Source organism: Peromyscus leucopus, chromosome 1 (genome assembly GCF_004664715.2).
Source record: "Peromyscus leucopus breed LL Stock chromosome 1, UCI_PerLeu_2.1, whole genome shotgun sequence".
Lineage (NCBI taxonomy): Eukaryota > Metazoa > Chordata > Mammalia > Rodentia > Cricetidae > Peromyscus > Peromyscus leucopus.
The window spans coordinates 190,935,704-190,955,220 of NC_051063.1; the positions used below are offsets into that span (position 1 = coordinate 190,935,704).

Consider the following 19,517-nt stretch of genomic DNA (forward strand, 5'->3'; position numbering starts at 1 on the left):
TTTTTGTTTTTTGTTTTTTTGTTTTTCGAGACAGGGTTTCTCTGTGTAGTTTTGCACCTTTCCTGGAACTCGCTTTGTAGACCAGGCTGGCCTCGAACTCACAGAGATCTGCCTGGCTCTGCCTCCTGAGTGCTGGGATTAAAGGCCTGCGCAGATGTACCTTTCATGACTATTATCTAAAAGCTCTCGGCGAATCCAAGTCTCCAGGTAAATACGCCACTCTCTGGAATAGGGAAGCGGTATAACACGGAAGTTAGTGTGGATTCCACGAGCTTTGTCGTTTCCACCATAGCAAAGAGAATCGTGTTTGCAAATCTCAACAAATAAATTCAAAAATTCGATTAGATTATTCTTACAAGAATATTTCGGTAATCAAAAGATGAATTAAAAAAAAAAAACTCAGGCCGGGCGTTGGTGGCACACACCTTTCATCCCAGCACTCGGGAGGCAGAGGCAGGAGGATCTCTGTGAGTTCCAGGAAAGGCGCAAAGCTTCACAGAGAAACCCTCTCGAAACCACCTCCTGCCCCTGCACAAAAAAAAAAAAAAAAAAAAAAAAAAAAAAAAAAAAAAAAAAAAAAAAAAAGAAAGAAAGAAAGAAAAGAAAGGAGAAAGAAAGGAAGAAAAAAAAAAAAACTCCGGCTTATTCCATACGATCTAAAATACAACAAGGGAAAGACATCCACAGCAGAACTTCAGAGCCGGCTTCCTTATGAACAGCAGAGAAACTGCTCGCACCCCCGGTCCCTTCCCTCCCGTGTCCCAGCCCCGCAGCTCCTCTGACCTGGGAGGTTCCAGGGCCGCCGGGCTGCGGTTCCCGCCACTGCGCTGCTGACTGGTGACTTTCCCAGGCCGCCCCGCGCGGCGACTGTGGCTCCGGGGAGGTTTCAGGTCCCGAATACCTGGCTGCGTCTTCTGCAGTTAGAGACCACTGTCGGAGTCCAACTGGGAATGGTGGAATTTCCTGTAAAGTCGCCAAATTCCTTGGAGAGACTCCTCCTGGATCCTCCCTCTACAAAACCTCCTTCCGGTCACGTACCTGCTCCTAAACCGCAAACCCCGGGGCTCTTTTTGATGATTAGTTTCCCAAGTCCACCCTGCTGATTCTTTTCCCTTAAACTCCTCTGATTGACAGGTGTCCCCGCCCTACTGAACCTTCCCTCCTACCCTGTCTCAGCTCCAGCTGTCAGGCTGCCCTGCACCCGCTCTGCAGTCTCCCCACATGCTCGCTGCCAGCCTGGACCAGAACTGGATCTAGGAGGACGCTGCACCCCCATTTCTGACTCCCACAGTGAGTCTGAACCTTTCAGATAAAACACAGGCAGCCGAACCTCGACTTGATTACTTGACTTCTGGGCTACATACTTACACCAAACGATAACAGGGTAAATTCAGATGCCGACGTTCCATAGCTAGCACAAACATGACAAGCCAAAACCAAATACTGCAACTGTGACTTGGGGAGAGACATTTCAGGAACTTGGATTTTGAGAAGAAATAGGTGTCTCAAGAGGTCAGAGGTCAGCCCATTGCTAACACCCAAAAGCTGAGTTCGTCCTGCGCTGTACTGCTCTCACCACTAGATGGTGGTCTTATCATTTTACTATCAAACAAGTGTTTCTTTTGTGACTCTTGCTAAAGATGCTTATAGATAAAATATAGGAAAAAAAATTTAATGCACTACTGAATGCAGACAGAGACTTTTGGTTCTCCCTGATGTAGGAAATGAGTAAGGAATGTAGTCTCACCTCTGAAAAGGCCAGTTACTCCTTCCCATCCATGGCTCTGAGAACTCTGAGGCAAAGGAGGAGGAAAGGAAAAAAGAAGGGAAAGAGGAGTAAGGCTAAGACATGCCATTCTTTAGACTCCATACAGCTGTGGTAATCAGTAACCAACAGCAGCTGGACTGACCTGCATGGACCTCACACTAGACCACAATCAGTCTAGGAAAGGGAAAGTCACACAGAGCCCACTCTTTAAATCTCAAATGTTGGCAATGGATTCATTGTAGAAAAAATCATTACCTTTGGTTGTAGTCCTCTGCTGAGCCCACCAGTCTCGTTCACATAGATCCAAGCCCACAAGTCTCGCAGATGGCTTTGGTCGATCTCAGTGGGTCCCAAAGCAATTAAGATAAACACAATAGACATTTGTTGGAATTGTGGACCAGGGTAGTAAAGAGGTAGGAAATGAGAATGGACAGTATTTGATACAGACACACACACTCATATGCACACACAGAGACTATATATATATATACACATATGTACATATATACATATATATATATATACATATGTACATAAATACATATACATACACACATATATATGTATTTATGGAATTTATATGAATGTCTTACAACCTGCTGTCTAGCTAATCCAATCATGGCTAGCTGTGAACAGAAAGTCCAAGAATCTAGTAGTCAGTCCACAAGGCTGGATGTCTCAGCTGTTCTTCAGTGTATGCTGGAATCCCAAAGTAGTAGGCTCCAATGCCAGTGAAAGAATGGATGAGCTAAAAATGTTAGGGTAAGCAGACAAGAAGCAAAAGCTTCATTCTTCCATCCTCTTTATAGGCCTCTAGCAGAAGTTGTGGCATAGTTTAAAGATGTATTTTCCAGCCTCATGATCCATTTCAAAGGCATGTGTTCTCCCACTTCAAGACACGGATTAAAGGCATTTGTCTTCTTACCTCAAAGGTCTGGATTAGAAGTGAATCTACACACTTCAAACCAAGCAAAAATCATCTCTCACAGGTGTGCCCTCCATTTCTGGATTGTAGTTCATTGCACATGTAGTAAATTAGACAAGCAAGAGTAGCCATCACAAGTCCATTCCTTGTCAACTTGACACACAGGCATATCTGATTGATTTCCAAATGAAAATAATAATCAATAGGTCCAGGGGCACATTCCATGCCCTTCCCCAACCCATCCCACCCCCAGCATCTGGTCAGCAGGCAAGTCTCCTGCTGCCAAGCTGCTCCATCCCCATCCCCAGAGGCAGAAGAGGACCCCAGAAGCACAGCTTCTAACTGCATGGATTGGAAGAAGAGTGATCACGGAGGGATAAGCACCATCTGCACCAACTGGAGGAATAACAAACACCTGTACCTATAATTATCCTAAACCTAGATGGGTAGACGGCAGTGTTAAAATATATTCCACAACATAAAGAACAATATGGCACCACCAGAACCTAGTGGTGCTACAACAGCAAGACCTGAACATCCCAATGCAGATGAAACAGAAGAGAGAGTCCTTAAAATAACTTTATGAAGACGATAGAGGCCTGTAAAGAAGAAATTAAAAATTCCCTTAACGAAATGGAGGAAAAGACAAGCAAACAGTTGGAAGAAATCAGTAAATGCCTTAAAGAAATCCAAGAAAAAACAATCAAACAGCTGAAGGAAACAGTTCCAGACTTGAAAATTGAAATACAGGCAGTAAAACACAAACCAAGGGAATTCTCAAAATGAAAGGTCTGAGTAAGAGAACAAGAACTACAGATGCAGGCATAACCAACGAAATACATGAGATGGAGAAGAGAATCTCAGGTGATAAATATAGGATGGAGGAAATAGAGTCATCAGTTAATGAAAATGTCAAATCCCACAAATTCTTAACAGAAAACATCCAGGAAATCTGAGGCACCATGAAAAAACCAAACCTAAGAATAAAAGGTATAGAAGAAGGAGAAGAATACTGACTCAAAGGCACAGAGAATATATTCAATAAAATCATAGAGGAAAACTTTCTCAGCCTAAAGAAGAAAATGCCTATGAAGATACAAGAAGTTTACACAACACCAAATAGACTGGGGAAATAACTGAGGCTCAGACACAGCTCTGGCAGGCAATACCTGGACCTATGAAAAGTCATAAGCTGACCTCACCCAGTGGGGCTTGCATCTAAGAGAAAATACCTGACATTCAAACATTGCATATTCCCCTAGACAAACGTCAGCCACTCAGGGTCTTGAACCCTGGCAATTCCCTCATTCCAACCTTGGCTGTGATTTAAAAAAACAAAACAAAACAAACAAACAAACAAACAAACAAAAAAACCATCCCGCCTGAGCTTGGGGCTCTCTGCTCTCACCACTGCATCTGACAGAGAGACCAAGCTCAAGCTTGAAATGAAAGGCTCTTTGCTTTCACATATAGGATTCGGTCTCTGTGGGGGTCTTTTGGGGGTCCCCGAGATCTGGGCATAACAGTATGATGAACATATTTTAATTTTCCAAAATCGACTAAGTGAAATACATCCACTTGCCAAATTTTCACTCCTTTGTGTACCTTTAGGATTAGTTCCTGTAGGTAAAGGAACTTGACTGTAAAAGAACAAGTAGGACGGTTTCCTTATCCTGTCACTTTCCTTTTTAGTTCTTTCCAATACCTGGGAAACCAGGAACATACCATATTTTTAATATCATTTTATACGCTGTTTCTGAGGTTGTAGGAGTATTAATTTGAGCTCCCCATTGTTGTAACAAGTCTCTTCCCCGTAAATTCATAGCTATATCAGGCACAGAAGGCTTTACTATCACTCCCTGTTCTGCCCCTATACATTTAATCCACTCTACACTCAGTTTTACTTGAGATAAAGTTCCAATGTCCACAAACTGAGTAGAGACTTCTTGTAAAGGCCAGTTGGGACCCCAGGATTCTTGTAAAATGATAGTTATATCAGTATCAGAATCCAATAATCCTTCAATCGCAATCCCATTTAATTTTACTTTTAATTTAGATCATTCATCACTGATAATTGTTTGCCAAAACACCCTTTTCCCTGTACTTTCAAAGCCTCTTGTCCTACTCACTAGAGCTGTTCTGCCTTCAAGATATGGAAGCATTAACTGAGCAATTTTATCACCAGCTTCTATTTCCATGGTCCTTTTTACATATGCCATATATAAAAGCATTAAAGACAATCTCTATAGAATTTCAAGAGGTATCTTTAGGTAATACTCTGAAGTATTTTTATAAAATCTTAAAAAGAGGATCCTTTCTTATAGATCCCAAATAACATGTTAATGCAACTTGCCAATTATTAACAGTGTGGATCAAACAACTTATCTGTATTTTATTTAGTGGAAAAATAGTTTTGTTAGCTCTTTACCATTAAGATTATTTTCTATGAGTTTTTATCCTAGCAACCACATTATTTAACAAGTTAACAACTCATTCTTTTTCAGGTGTTACATTTTTAAGAATTTAACCAAGAATTTCTAGAAAGCAACTTAAAGAGAAGAGCCAAATTCTCAGTAATGATAAACTGATAAGAGCATACCCAGTATATAGTTTAAAATTATAAATCCTGTTCATTTAGTTTATCTACCATGAAAATCAAACATTCATCCAAACATTTATTAGACAATCAAATGAAGAGAACATCCTCTATATAAGGAATGATTAATATCTCTGGGAATTCAAACAGCATCAACTTAGCATTCCGTGTCCTGACTGCAACCATTCTTCAATAGAATTGGGGCCCATTTAAACTTCCTCTTTCTCCCAAGAAGGGACTACTGATAATGAATCATTCCCACCATTGGGGAAAAACAAAAAAAACATTTACCACGAAGGGATCTTTAATACTGAGTTATTCCCACTCTGAGGGAAAAATAAAAAAAACATTTAAACCAAAGTTAAGCAAACAGACAACAAAATTCTAAGCTCTGGGCTTGTTTAGCCAGCAGCAGTGAGGCCCGCCCACTGATTCTTTGTAATTGAGATGCTGCTGCTCTGTGCTGGCAGGCAAAAAGAGCTCAGAGTTTTAGCTATTCTCAGTTTTGTTTTGTTTTTTATTCCAAAGAGATTTTTCTTCCTCTATTTTTACTGTGAAGAGGCTTTTTTTCCCCTTTGTTTTTCCTTTATGGGGCCTTTTAATCTCTAGGTGTAGCATGAATCTTAAAAGTTCTTATTAATAAAGTCAAACCTGAAGCTAGTTATTGTGGTGAACGTTGGAAGATCAGAGAAGCGGAACAAGCCACAGCTACCTCACCTTGCCAGTTCCTCAGCTGATCCTGTTTCCTCAGACTAGAAGCCTCCGAGTCCTCATCCAGAATGAATCTCAGCTGAACTGCTGCTAAAAGCCTAAAAGCTTCACCAGCCAAAAGCTTCTAGTTCCGGGTTTTCACGCCTTATATACGGTTCTGCTTTCTGACATCACTTCCTGGGATTAAAGGCGTGAGTCACCATGCTTGGCTGTTTCCAGTGTGGCCTTAAACTCACAGAGATCCAGATGGATCTCTGCCTCCCAAGTGATAGGATTAAAGGAGTGTGTGCCACATTTTCTGGCCTCTATGTCTATCTAGTGGCTGTCCTGTCCTCTGACCTCAGATAAGTTTATTAGGGTGCACAATATTTTGGGGAACACAATACCACCACATTTAGGCCTAGTTTTGATATTTTTCCCCTTTTTACCAGGAAAATCCTTTTTTCTTGATTAAGCATTTATTTCTTTTCCATCAAGAAATTTCCTTTCCTTACCTTTCCTTCCATCTTTTCTATTGGGAAGATTTCCTTTTTTATTTTCTTTCTTTCCCTTTTCTCTATTTGGAAACGTCGTTTTCCTTGGTTTATTTCCTGTCTCAAGAGCCATTCTATTTCTATCTTTAAAAATTGTGCAGCTACTGCCTTTTCTTTTGACAAGCATTTTAGCCACTGTATATTTTGTTGCTCTGTTGTATCTATTGCATGAAACACCCAGAGACCACCAAGGAGTGGGTTTCTAGCGCAGGCACATAAGGGTCCTTTTATTCAGGCTCAACCTGGGCCACTGCAGGGCAGGTGGAAGGAAATGTGGCTGTGGCCATGAGCCCAGGTGTAGAGAGTGTTTATTGGGAAAAACCACAAACCAGGAATTGGTAATTTAGGATTGGGTAGAAGGGATATGGGACAAGGCGATTTCTTTGAAACTATTGGTCTAGACTTGGGGCATGAAACCATATTTGAAACGATTGGGTTAGACTTTTGGCAGGGAACCAAAACCCACTGAACAGGATTATCTGGACTGCTCAGCAGGATTATCTAGATATCCACCACTGTTCTCTTGCTCATTCACTAGCCCACCCTAGTTGTGGGTACTCTTTCCATTCCACTGCAGGGAAATCTCATTCTTTCCAGACGGGTGATTATGCCTAGCTTGTATACATAATACATATGTTCTTTGAAGCAGCCCATGATCCATGCTAGAGCGTTTAGCAAAAATACAGATGTCTAAGACAGTACTGCACTCAGTACAGGAAAACAGAAAGCAGAGGAATCTAGGCAAGATTTCTCAACTGATATTTCTTGTCAAATTCTTCAGTGTATTCAGTACTTTCAGTTTGTATATCTTGAATTTTTCTCACAATTGAAACCATGTCAATTGCAATAATGGACACAGATCTTTAATGTATGAGTGGAAATATTATATGCTACTTAGTTTATGGATGAATCTTGGAACCAAAATGAAGGTCGGATGACACCCCTGAAATGGAAAATGGAAAGAGAAAACTAAATAGCATGAAAAAGTTCTCTCCTACAACTAAACTTTGCCTGGTCTCCTGTTGATTTTTTCAGGACAGCTTAACAGATTTTACATCTCATAAAGTCAGAGAAAACAAAAGATGGGTTAAAAATTTTACAAGCAAAATATTCTTACCCATGAAGACCAGGTTGTTGTAATTCTCCAACATCACATCAATGTACAAAGCCCTCTGAGCAGAGTACAGGCATTCCCACTCCTCCTGGGGGAAGTCCACAGCTACATCCCTGGATACCCTAAAACAAAAAAGTATGGTTTGATCATGTGCTACCTGGATGTGCTTTCCCAGATATTAGGAGATGAATGAAGATCATTACTCAAAAAGATGATTTCAAATATAGTCACATTCTATCATGAATATTCTCACTCTGTGAAAACAGAATGAAACAATAGTCTTATAAACAGTATACATGAAACAAGAAATATATTTAATGTCTGGACCCGGTTACCCCCTGTTATGGATGCCGTGTTTATATCACACAGGATCACAGCAGACATGTCTCAGAAGGAAAATTCATGATGAGGAAATGTGTTTTAAATGCTGTACCTGTAGATCATGCTAAAACACTGACAAATCAATCCTGTGTGTAGTGGGACTCAGTTGGGATGTTTAGACTCTAGGTCCAATGCCACCATTAAAGATCAAAGGGGTACTTATCAGAATATTTGACTGATTTTGTAGACAAAGAGTTTTATTTTTTCCACAGTAGCAAAGACTGTAACACCACTACATACTGTCATTTTAAACATTACTATATAAGATAAAAAATCTCAGGAATTAATTTTTTATGTGTTTTTAGACTTCCTTCAATTTTTATTACTCTTTGAGAGTAAAATAAAAACACTCTTCAGAACTTCTGAAATTGTTATTTCTCTCTGTTGGCTTGTAAATTCATATTCTTAGGGAAATTTTGAATTCTATCAAAAATGGCTGAGGCAGATTTTTCTGTTTGTAGTGACACAAATATCCACATAAATTAATTCCATAGATTTCTTATCTTACATGTTAATGTTAAAATTACTGCCTTACTCCAGGCAGAACGGCTGTCATCAACTAATCTGACAACAAATGTTCAAAATGAAGAGAAATGGAGAAATGGAGAGGAAGGAAACTATTCACTGCTGATGGAGGGAAGGGTGCAGAATAATACAACCAATGTGGGAATCAGTTTAGAAATTACTGAAAAAATTGAAGAGAAAAATAACACACGACCCAATTGTTTCACTCCTGCCCATAAAACAAGAGAACAACACACCCTACTACAGTGATATTTTACTCCATGTCACTGTTGTTTTAATCACCAAAGAAAAAGTACTGGAATCAAAATAATTATATATGAACAGATGAATGCATAATTAAAATTGTATAAAATGGAGAACAATTTATATATAGAGAAAAATAAAATAAAAATTTGCTGGAAAAATGGATGGACTCAAAATGTATAATATGAAGTGTAGTCATACACTTTTAGAAAGAAGACACCATGATTTTACTCATATGCAGAATCTACCCAATATTATATGTATATAGAAAAAATATGTATGTGGGTACAGCATAATATGGAGAAAAGAAAACAGGAAAGGTTAAATTATCAGGGGCTTGAATATAGGTAATGAACACTAGTTACAAAAAAGGATATAAAGATAAGTGCTTTTCTAGTTCTAATTCTGTCATAGATTTTTGGGGTCTTGGTGATGTAAGTAAATCAAAATGTATTTGAATATGAAAATATAAAATCCCGTGTGAGGCTCCAGAGCTTCTGTTCCCTATGAGAACTCTAACTGTGTAAAAGGACATTGAGTTGCATAGTCTTTGGGTCTGCTTAATTTCAGTGTGTGAAAGATACCGCCAGAAAAGACTGCTGGCAATGGACGAGAGACGGCAGGAACTGACCTACTCCGGTGATGGGATGGCCAGACACCCTGTTAGTTGTGCCATAAACCCCATCCAAGGAAGGTCTGAGGAATCTGGATGCAGACATCCACGGCTGGGCCCCTGGTGGAGCACTGGGAGTCTAATTAGTGAGAAAGAAGAGGGTTTATATGAGCGAGAATTGTTGAAGCCAGGGTTGGATAAAGCACAGGGACAAATAGCCAAACGAATGGAAGCACAGGATCTATGAACCAAAGGCTGAGGGGCCCCAACTGCATCAGGCCCCTGAACGGGTGAGACAGTCATTTGGCTTGATCTGTTTGGGAGGCAGCCGTGTGTTGGTGCCGGGTCCTGGGCTTGTTGCATGAGTTGGCTGTTTGAATCCTGGGACTTAGGCAGGGACACTTGGCTCGGTCTGGGAGGGGGGGACTGGTCCTGGCTGGACTGAGTCTACCAGGTCGATCCCGGTCCTCGGGGGAGACCTTGATCTGGAGGAGGTGGGAATGGGGGGTGGGATGGGGGAGGGGAGGGGGGCGAGAGTGGGAGAACAGGGGAATCTGTGGCTATTATGTTGAACTAAATGATGTTGTAAAATAAATTTATTTAAAAAAAAATTTCAGTGTGTGATTTTGTTTTTTGGTCTGTTTGCAGAATTGTTAATAATGAAATTTTTAAAAATCATCAGAAGCAGAAATTTAAAGGCTCTTAATATATCAAAGCATAACATTTTTTAGATAAAGAGTGAAATGGACCACTGATCTGCAATATGTTTACTGGAGAATCAGCCATTTCTTATGGTTTCTTCCCTTTGAGTTAATCTTTCAGGAACAATGAGTAGATGGTTGCTTTCCATTCAAATTAAAGGGGAAAAAAGGAAAAGCAAATATTAATAGTGAAAGCTGTTAAAGAACACTGCTGAGCCACATGGAAAGATGCAAGCAACAATATTCTACTAGGTGTCTAGTCCATGATCCCAAAGACAGGAGAGCATGTGAAGAAGAGAGAAATACAGGAGAATTCGGCAGTAATCATCCATGAGTAAGACAGCAAATCACTATTTCTCTAATAAAAAGAAGAAATTAGGAATGATCTAACCAGCAACAACATAAAAACAAAACATAGAAAATAAAAATGCAATGCACAAAAAAAACTAGCCACACTGAAAATCAAAATAGAGAATACTCAATTAAATAAACAAATCCTCAAGTTAAATAAATTAGATACATGACCCAGCTGTTTCATTCCTGGGGGTATGCTCAAAGGATTCAACATCCTAACTTCAAAGATATTTGCTCACCCATGTTTATTGCTGCTCTATTCACAATAGTCATAAAATGGAAACAACCTAAATGTCATTCAACTGACAAATGGATAGTGAAAATGTGGTACATATACACTATGGAATACTATTTAGCTGTAAAGAAAGTTGAAATCATGAGCTATGCAGGTAAGCCAATGGACTTAGAAAAGATCATATTGTATGAGGTAACCCAGACACGGAGAGACAGACAATGCATGTTCTCTCTTATAGAAAGTTGTAGCTTCAGAACTTCAGATATGAGTATGCAACGTGGAACAATTTATCACTCAAAGAAAATGTTAAATCCAAAAAATTCTCAACACAAAACATCCAAGAAATCTGGGACACCATGAGATGACAAAACCTAAGAATAATAGGGATAGAAAAAGAAGAAGAATTCCAGGTCAAAGGCACTGAAAATACATTCAACAAAATCATTGAAGAAAACTTTCCCAAACTTAAGAAGGACCTGCCTATGAAGGTACAACAACCTTACAGAACACCAAATAGACTGGACCAAAAAAAAAAGTCCCCTTAACACATAATAATCAAAACACTAAATGTACAGAATAAAGAAAGACTATTAAGAGCTGCAAAGGAAAAAGGCCAAATAACATATGAAGACAGACCCATCAGAATTACACCTGACTTTTCAATGGAGACTGTGAAAGTCAGAAGGTCCTGGACAGATGTTTTGCAGACACTAAAATGTGATATTTTGTTCATGCTCTAACAAATAAAGCTTGCCTTCAGGTCAGAGGGTGGAGCTAGCCACTAATTAACCATAGAGGTCATGCAGTGGTGGCACATACCTTTGAACCCAGCACTTGGGATCTCATGCCTTTGATCCTAGCACTTGGGATCTAATACCTTTGATCCTATCACTTGAGATCTCATGCCTTTGGTCCCAGTACTTGGGAAGCACATGCCTTTAATAACAGCACTAGGGAGGTGGACACAGGAATATAACTGTGTAGAGACAGGGTCTTGCCCCTTCCGACTGAGGATTCGATAGGTAAGATATCTCTCTAGTGGCTGGATCCTTTACTTTTCTGATCTTTAAGCACTTACTCCAATATGTGACTCCAGGTTTTTATTATTAAGACCAATTAGAATTTGTGCAACATCTGGCATCCAACTTTGGGCCAGGAATTCCCAAATAAACTGCTTGGCTCTGGAGTTGCAGCCACTGACATACACTGGAGCTCCACACAGGGGCTCCTGCAGGAGTTACTGCTTTGCTGGTTGGTTCTTCTCTCTTTTTTTCCCAAAGCCTCTGAGCAAGTTTGAGACTTTTCTGTTAGAGTCTCTCTGCAGCAAACTCCACAGGCATTTGGGCTCCACACACCACAGGAGTTAGCCTCTTTTGCATGTTACCCCATGAAGATGGTTGTCTCTTTGGCTTCTTCTCTCCTAGTGGGTTGCAGGCTTTCCCTGGACCCCCTTCTCTGGCTGGTACCTAACTATGTTGCTGCCTTGAAACCCTCTCAAGCTTCTTCTTTTCTATGCAGAAGCAGTCAGCTTCATATTTCACCTTCATCTGAATCACCCTCATCAGCAGATTTGGTAAGACAATTGAGAATTCTTTAAGAAAGTAATTAGTTAAAAGAGAGAGTTTTCCCCACATTAAAAAAAAAATGAAAAATACTATTACAATGGAGAGAGTTAGGTCTCTGTATGATAATGCACTGGCCATTTTGAAAGTGGAGCAATTAAATGAGAGGATAAGTAATTTAGATGGGGTTTATGTAATGTCAAATATAAGCATTATCAATTTTATCACTTTTTTTATCACTGAAAATGTTGGTTAATATCAGTGCTAAGATATAGTTTTTAGAAAAAAAAACTTATTAAAACAGTTCATAGAGATATTCAGACCCAGACACAAGAATTTAAAGGAGAATCAATATCAGCATTGCATTATAAGGTAAGAGAGGAAGAGCCTAAGGTTTTCAAACAACCATCTGTAATTTACCCAGTAACCTTACAGGAATTGCCAAATGACCAGTATCCCCAAGCTCTGTAAGAGTTGAATGGACTCCTGTGGAAATGTTAGATTTAAGTAGATTCAAGGAAGCAATAGTCTCATATGACATGCATTCACCTTTTGTGAAGCAGATATTAAACTCATGGTCAACTTGTAATAGCATTATCCCTCAAGACAGAAGAGACTTGGTTGCCACAGTGAGCCTGGTCCTCACTTACAATGGAGGACCTAGTGTACAAATGAGGTTAAGACTATTGAACAATGGGGGCTGGAGAGATGACTCAGAAGTTAAGAGCACTGCTTGTTCTTCCAAAGGTCCTGAGTTCAATTCCCAGCAACCACATGGTGGCTCACAACCATCTGTAGTGAGATCTGGTGCCCTCTTCTGGCCTGCAGGGGTGTATGCAGACAGAACACTGTATAATAAATAAATAAATAAATAAATAAATAAATAAATAAATAAATAAATAAATAAATCTTAAAAAAAAAGACTATTGAACAATGAAGTAGGGCTGGAGGTATAGAAATCTCCCAACTTCTTGGAGAGGGAGATTATGCTGATGTATGATGGACAATCTATATATGATGACCACACTGGCTCTGTGCCCTGCTGCAGCTTTGAATGCTTGGGTCAGAATTGAAGAAGTAGGAAAGAAAATTGAGCCATTTACTAAAATATACATGGTTCAAAAGAAATCTTCACTGATAACTTGCAAAGATTGACTTCAGCAGTAAATAGAATGATACCAAATTCAGAAGCTACACAAATATTAATTGAATCTATGGCTTTTGAAAATGGTAATGCACAAAGCAAAAGGGTAATCAGGCCATTAAAGGCAAGATCAGCATCCTTAGAGGAATGGATCTGAGATACAATCAATACTGAATCTCATATCCATGACGATGCTTAGATAGGAGAGGTGATTTCCAGAGGTTTGAAGAAAAATCAAAATATCAAGTGTTTCAATGCAGTAAACATGGTCACCTAATAAAAGATTGTAAACATGGTGTTCCTAAAAACGGTGTTTTTTCAAACCATAATCCAAACAGAATGCTCCCCCTATCTAAATTATACAGAAGGTATGGCAAGGACAGGTATTGAACCAATGAATGTAGATCAACAAAGGACAGTCGAGGTAAACTTTCAATAATTGGTAAATGCCTCGAAAGGCTTGGGAGAGGCCCCCATTCCAAATTCGGTTCAATCATTTCCTGTCACCATGGAGAAAACTCCTTCCCAGAGTAATTAAGGAACTTAATACATCAATTCTGATGGTATCCACAGCTTTTCTTCTTCCGTGGAAACAAAAGCTAAACCCCTTCCCCAATGTACCACATATCCTGGTTTCTGTTCTGAGAAAATCACATCTTTAAAGTATACAGGCTGATTTAATTCAGTACTTTTTTCTATTATCCAAGGTCTCTCAGCAGCTGTCGTTCTTTTCTCATTAGCATTTAGAAAATTCAAAGTTAACAAAGTATTATGCAATCTGTATCTTGGGGTTCTTGATTATTCATTTTTGTTTATTAAGCATATCGTTTAAAGTTTGATTTGATTTTTCCAAATCCCAACATCTAGTTATTACTCTGTCCATAATGCTGGATATTTTAGGTGATCTTCAGTATATACTAGAATCCCAAAGAAGTAGGCTTCATTGCCAGTGAAGGAATGGATGTACTAGCAAGGAAATGAGCCCACAAGCAGGCGAAGATCAAAAGCTTCATTCTTCCCTGTCCTTATATAGGCTTCCAGGAGAAGATGTGTCCTAGATTAAATGTGTGACTTTCAGCCTCAAGATCTTTTTGAAAGTTGTGTGTTTTTCAGCCTTACAGGTCTAGACTACACGTAGATTCACCCCTCTTAAAACCAAGCAAAAATAATCTCTCACAGACTTGCCCTCCATTTCTGAATTGTAGTTCATTCCAGATATAGTCAATTTGACAAGTAAGAGTAGCCATCATTCCTAGTAATGCCAGAAACTACAGCTCTCAAAATCTCACTAACATGCCCAGATAATGTGAGCAAAGCAACAACAAGTACAATGGACATGCCAAAGTGGATGGGAAAAACCCACAAGGTCTCAACTCCACACAGAGAACTACAGGCAACTGGAAGATGCTGGGAGCAGGAGACATGGTCTCCCCTCAGGAAAAGCAGGGCAATTGGTTATCCGATATCACATGGTCAACCTTGAAAGCATACATACAAGCAACATGAGAAGGTTATATTTAAGAATACATATTTTTTTTCTTTCTTTGCTGGCTTTTGTTTTAGAGACCATGTTTCTCTGTGTTGTGCTGGCTGCTATAGAACTAGGTCTGTATACAAGTCTTGTCATGGACTCAGAGATCTGCCTGCCCTCCTCCCAAGTGCTGGGATAAAGGTATGCGCCTTGACAGCCCAACAGGAATATATGTATATGGATATACATATATGCATGTAATAACAGTTACTGAAATAAGTAGCCATGAATTTAAAAGAGAGCACAGAAGGGTTATTGGGAAGGATTTGGCAGTAGGAAAGGGAAAGGAGATATGTTATAATTATAGTATAACCTCAAAAAATTTAAGTTAAAAAAAAAAGCAAAACAAAAAGAAAACAAAGGAAAAAACGACTACAAACCCAAAGTGACACTAAAACAAACAAAAAAGTGAATATACCTAAGAGGGAAAAAGCAGACCAGGACTCTTTTAGACCTCCATATTGTTCTAGCTACAGTGGCCATCAACAGGAAGAGAAACTACTAATGTGGCCGTCAATGTGAGGGAAGGGGGTAAAACACTGCTGTGGGAGTGAGAACTAGAGAATCAACTTTTGAAACAGTGTATATGTTCTCAAATAAATGAATAATTAAAATGAAAGAAATAAAAACACACAACTCCTGTGTGAGCCAATTACAGAACTGATCCATGGCACTCTTCCTGTGGAAACAATGATGAACATCTACTTGCCACAGAAAAGGAAGCTATGACAAATCAACATTAGGAAACCAATGAAGTTGAACTTGAAGTAGTAGTGAGGTTTTTTTTTAAAGGGGTATTTTGTCTCCATGTATGACTGCATGCAGTGTGTGTTCGTTGTGTTTGATGAGGAGAGACAAGGTCATTGGATGCCCTGGAGTGAGGTTACATATTGAGTGCCCTTGTATACATGCGGGGATTTCAAAATGAGTCTTCGGAAATGCAGGCACTACTCTTACCCACTAAGTCATCTCTAAAGCCAAGTGGACCAAAGTGATTTTTTTGGAGTAGCTTATAAGTGTGTGGTTGAGTGGTTACTTATAGAAGCACAAAGGACTCAGTGGAAGCTGCATCATCCTGTGAGGGTGATGGCTAATGGAGGTGAAAACCTGGGGAGCACTGCACAGCTTGCAGGTACCTCAAAAGAGGTTGGAAGCATCTTTCAAGCCACTCACTACCTCTTTGAGGCAGCTTCTGTTGTCTTGTCTGGTCCAGTGAACTTGACCTGTGTCTGCTCCATGGCTGGCCTGAGCATCTTCTGTGCAACTCAGCTTGTCTGACAGTGTCAGCAGTCCTTACCAATTATGTATGCTTGATGCTGGAGGGCACTAGTGAATCTTGCCAGTTTCTGTGACTTTCCTTAGCTATTAAGTTTTCTATTCCTGGGCTGTAAGAGCCTCTCTCTAGGACTGAATGTATCAACCCCACTCAGAACAGTGTCTTTCAAATCTTGTCTCGCGATCCCTTTGGGGTCTCAAATCAGGTATCCTGCATATGAGACATTTACATTATAATTTATAACAGCAGCAAGGTTACTCCTATGAAATAACAACAAAATAATTATATGGATAGGTCACACCATTACATGAGGAACTGTATTAAATGTCTGCAGCATCAGCAAGCAGGAAAACCCTGCCTCAGAGCATCCCATTCCCCATTCCTTTACTTCTCTTTTCATGCCCTTTGTTTTAAATAGATTCCTCCAAGATGGAAGGATTTAATGTCAGAGAAAACTGAAACACAATACCCATTCATGGGCATGAACTTAAAGACTTGCCATTTTACCAATGAATACATCACGTTCACTGATGCTTTATTCACTGTATGCAGGAAATGGAATTAACTTTGAATTTCCATTAACTGAAATACAGGTAAGTGAAAACATGATACTTATATATATAAAACCCAGAATATCATTCAGGTATAAATAAAAATAAAAGTGTGAAATCTAGAGGTACATGTAAATAAATAGAAATTATGATGAGTTCAGTTATCTAGGCCCCAAAACTCAAATATCACATATTCTCTCACATCTGTGTGTCTAAGCTACAAACTTTGTTTTGCATGTTCAAGTAAGACTACATATAGAAGCCAGGAATCTAGAAATAGATCATTAGTGGGGAGATGGAGGAAGAGAGGATAGAGAGTAGAATACAGGTGATATGAAATTAGAGGGTGGCAATCCTGGGGGCAGAATGGCTCAAATATGTAGTGGAGAGGGGGCTGCTGAAAGATCAACTCAAATGAGATGTCTGTGAAGAAGGTACATGGGAAACTATCATTTTGCAACCCAAGTAAAAAATACCATGAAAGGATAGTAGAACACATGTTGTAAAAGAATGGGGCACTGGATGTGCGCCAAATGCTTAACTGGGAATGGGGCAGGGAGAAGGGGTGAAGAGTGGGTGAGTCAACCAAAAGTAAAGATTTATGAAGAAGCCTTATAAAATCGCCTATTATTGCATAAATCCTAATTGGGTTTATAATAAAAACCTGGAGCCAGATATCACGGTGAAAGCTGAAAGATCAGAAAAGCAGAGCAAGTCACAGCCACCACTTCTTACCTCACCCACTCCTCAGCCTGAAAGAGAGTGAGTTCCTTCTCCTCCTGCCTTATATTCCTTTCTCTGCCCAGCCATACCACTTCCTGACTCAACCTTCCTAGTGCTGGGATTAAAGATGTGTGATCCCAAGGGCTGAAGGTGTGTGTCACCACTGCCTGGCTCTGTTTCTCTTTTAGACTTCCTTGATGTCATGTAGCCCAGTGTGGCCTTGAACTCAGAAATCCATATAGATCTCTGGCTCTGCCTCCTGAGTTCTAGGATTAACAGTGTGTGCCACCACTGCCTGACCTCTATGGCTAAATCTGTGGTTAGCTCTATCCTCTGACCTTTAGACAAGAATTATTTCCTAGATTACAAAGAATATATCACCACACCCTATCTTACAAATTAAGAGTAAGCTTTAAACCAAAAAAAAAAAAAAAAAAAGAAAAGAAAGAAAAGAAAAGCCAGGCGTGGTGGTGCATGCCTTTAATCCCAGCACTTGGGAGGCAGAGGCAGGCAGGTCTCTGTGAGTTCGAGGCCAGCCTTGGCTACCAAGTGAGCTTTAGGAAAGGCGCAAAGCTACACAGAGAAACCCTGTCTTGAAAAACAAACAAACAAAAAAAAAGAGTAAGCTTTGAACAAAGGTGTCCCACATGGGTAAATAATGGTATTCCCAGTCACTGGGGCTATTTAATTAAATTCTCTGTACCAGGTACTGGTTATCTGCCCAGAACTTACTGGTCAGGGAGGTCCCATTGTCACCCGAAACAAAATGGGTCAGTTCCAGTACATGTTGTAGCTGAAGACACCAAACAGGTCTGGTTGCAAGATATAGAGCGATATTGAACTTATCAGGCAACTCTCCCTGCTGGCTAGCCTTTGTACCACTGTATGGTTCTGTGCAGGCTATTGGCAGAGTACAGCAGACTATGGGGGTTCCAGCCCATCAACAGGGTACCTCACCTATTGAGTGCTCCTAGGGTCTGGGAAGAATCTACGACCAGCTGATAATCTACTCTTTGATGATATGAAATGAATCTATGTACACAAAACTCTTTAGTCCATACACTTTATTCTTATGAGTCAGTTCTTTCTCTACACAGCTTCTTTTCTGCTCTCATGCTTAGCTCCTCTCTGTCCCTTTTCCTTCTGTCCTATCCTAGTTCTAACTAAGCTCCTTTTGCCTCGTCCTCATCTTTATCTTCATTTCTCTCCATCTTCCCGTTCCACTCCTGGAACTGGCTCTGTCTTCCTGGCAGCCTGACTCCTATAACACAATACAAAAGCTTCCAAGGACCCTACAAGAGCTGTGAAAGCCGGCTTCATTTGCAACCCAAAATGGGAGTGAATAGAGGAGATGGGGTCAGATAAGGCCTGGACTAAGTTAGAAAGGGAATTTATGTGCTCAAAATATATTCTTATAAGTGGTTAGGTGAGTCTATCACAAATGTGCTCAAACTACAATCTTACAGGTTGTTAGGTAAATGAGTTTATAGGTCATTAAAATAAAACTGTCTCTATTTTCCTGTGCCACTATATATACTGAAAGGGCAGGGTAGCTTCACTCTGAGTTAGGAAACCTATCTCAAAGCTGCTTTGTACCTAGTATGCAAAACAAAACAAAACAAAAAGACAAAATCCTTTTGTTATGAGTTAATTGCTCTGGAATGCCATTTGGACTGAGAGAGAAACGAGGGTCTGAGCTTCAGTTGCACAGGAAATGAAGCTGTGCATCTGTACATCCACCTGTCTCCTAAGCATGGTAGACAGGTGTAGTCTCTGCAAGGGTGTTACCTTAGTTCAGATCAGCAGTAGGTCTGAGAAGCTTATACTGTTTGCTGTTATGGCCTAAGATTTATGGGTACACAAGAAATTGATAGTAGGAAACAGCTAATATATTAAAAGCCGAATAACATAAAATTTTCCTTGATATTTGACTTCTCCAGGATTTCTTGATCTTTCTAGGTATAGCTTTATCACATATAGCTGAATCTCTATTTCATATCCTTGAAACGTGCAGCAGCAGAGGAATTATTT

At 39.8% G+C, this 19,517-nt stretch overlaps 1 long non-coding RNA gene and 1 pseudogene across 1 annotated transcript; one reads left to right on the forward strand and one right to left on the reverse strand.

Annotated features, from left to right (window-relative positions):
- Nucleotides 1-19,517, forward strand: part of LOC114686605 — a 290,182-nt pseudogene that overhangs the window by 215,101 nt on the left and 55,564 nt on the right.
- LOC119087314 lies at nucleotides 77-2,240 on the reverse strand. The gene is made up of 4 exons (XR_005090735.1): nucleotides 2,024-2,240; nucleotides 1,748-1,793; nucleotides 784-963; nucleotides 77-223 (listed from the first exon to the last, which is right to left on the reverse strand). It is a non-coding gene; the product is annotated as an uncharacterized LOC119087314 (long non-coding RNA).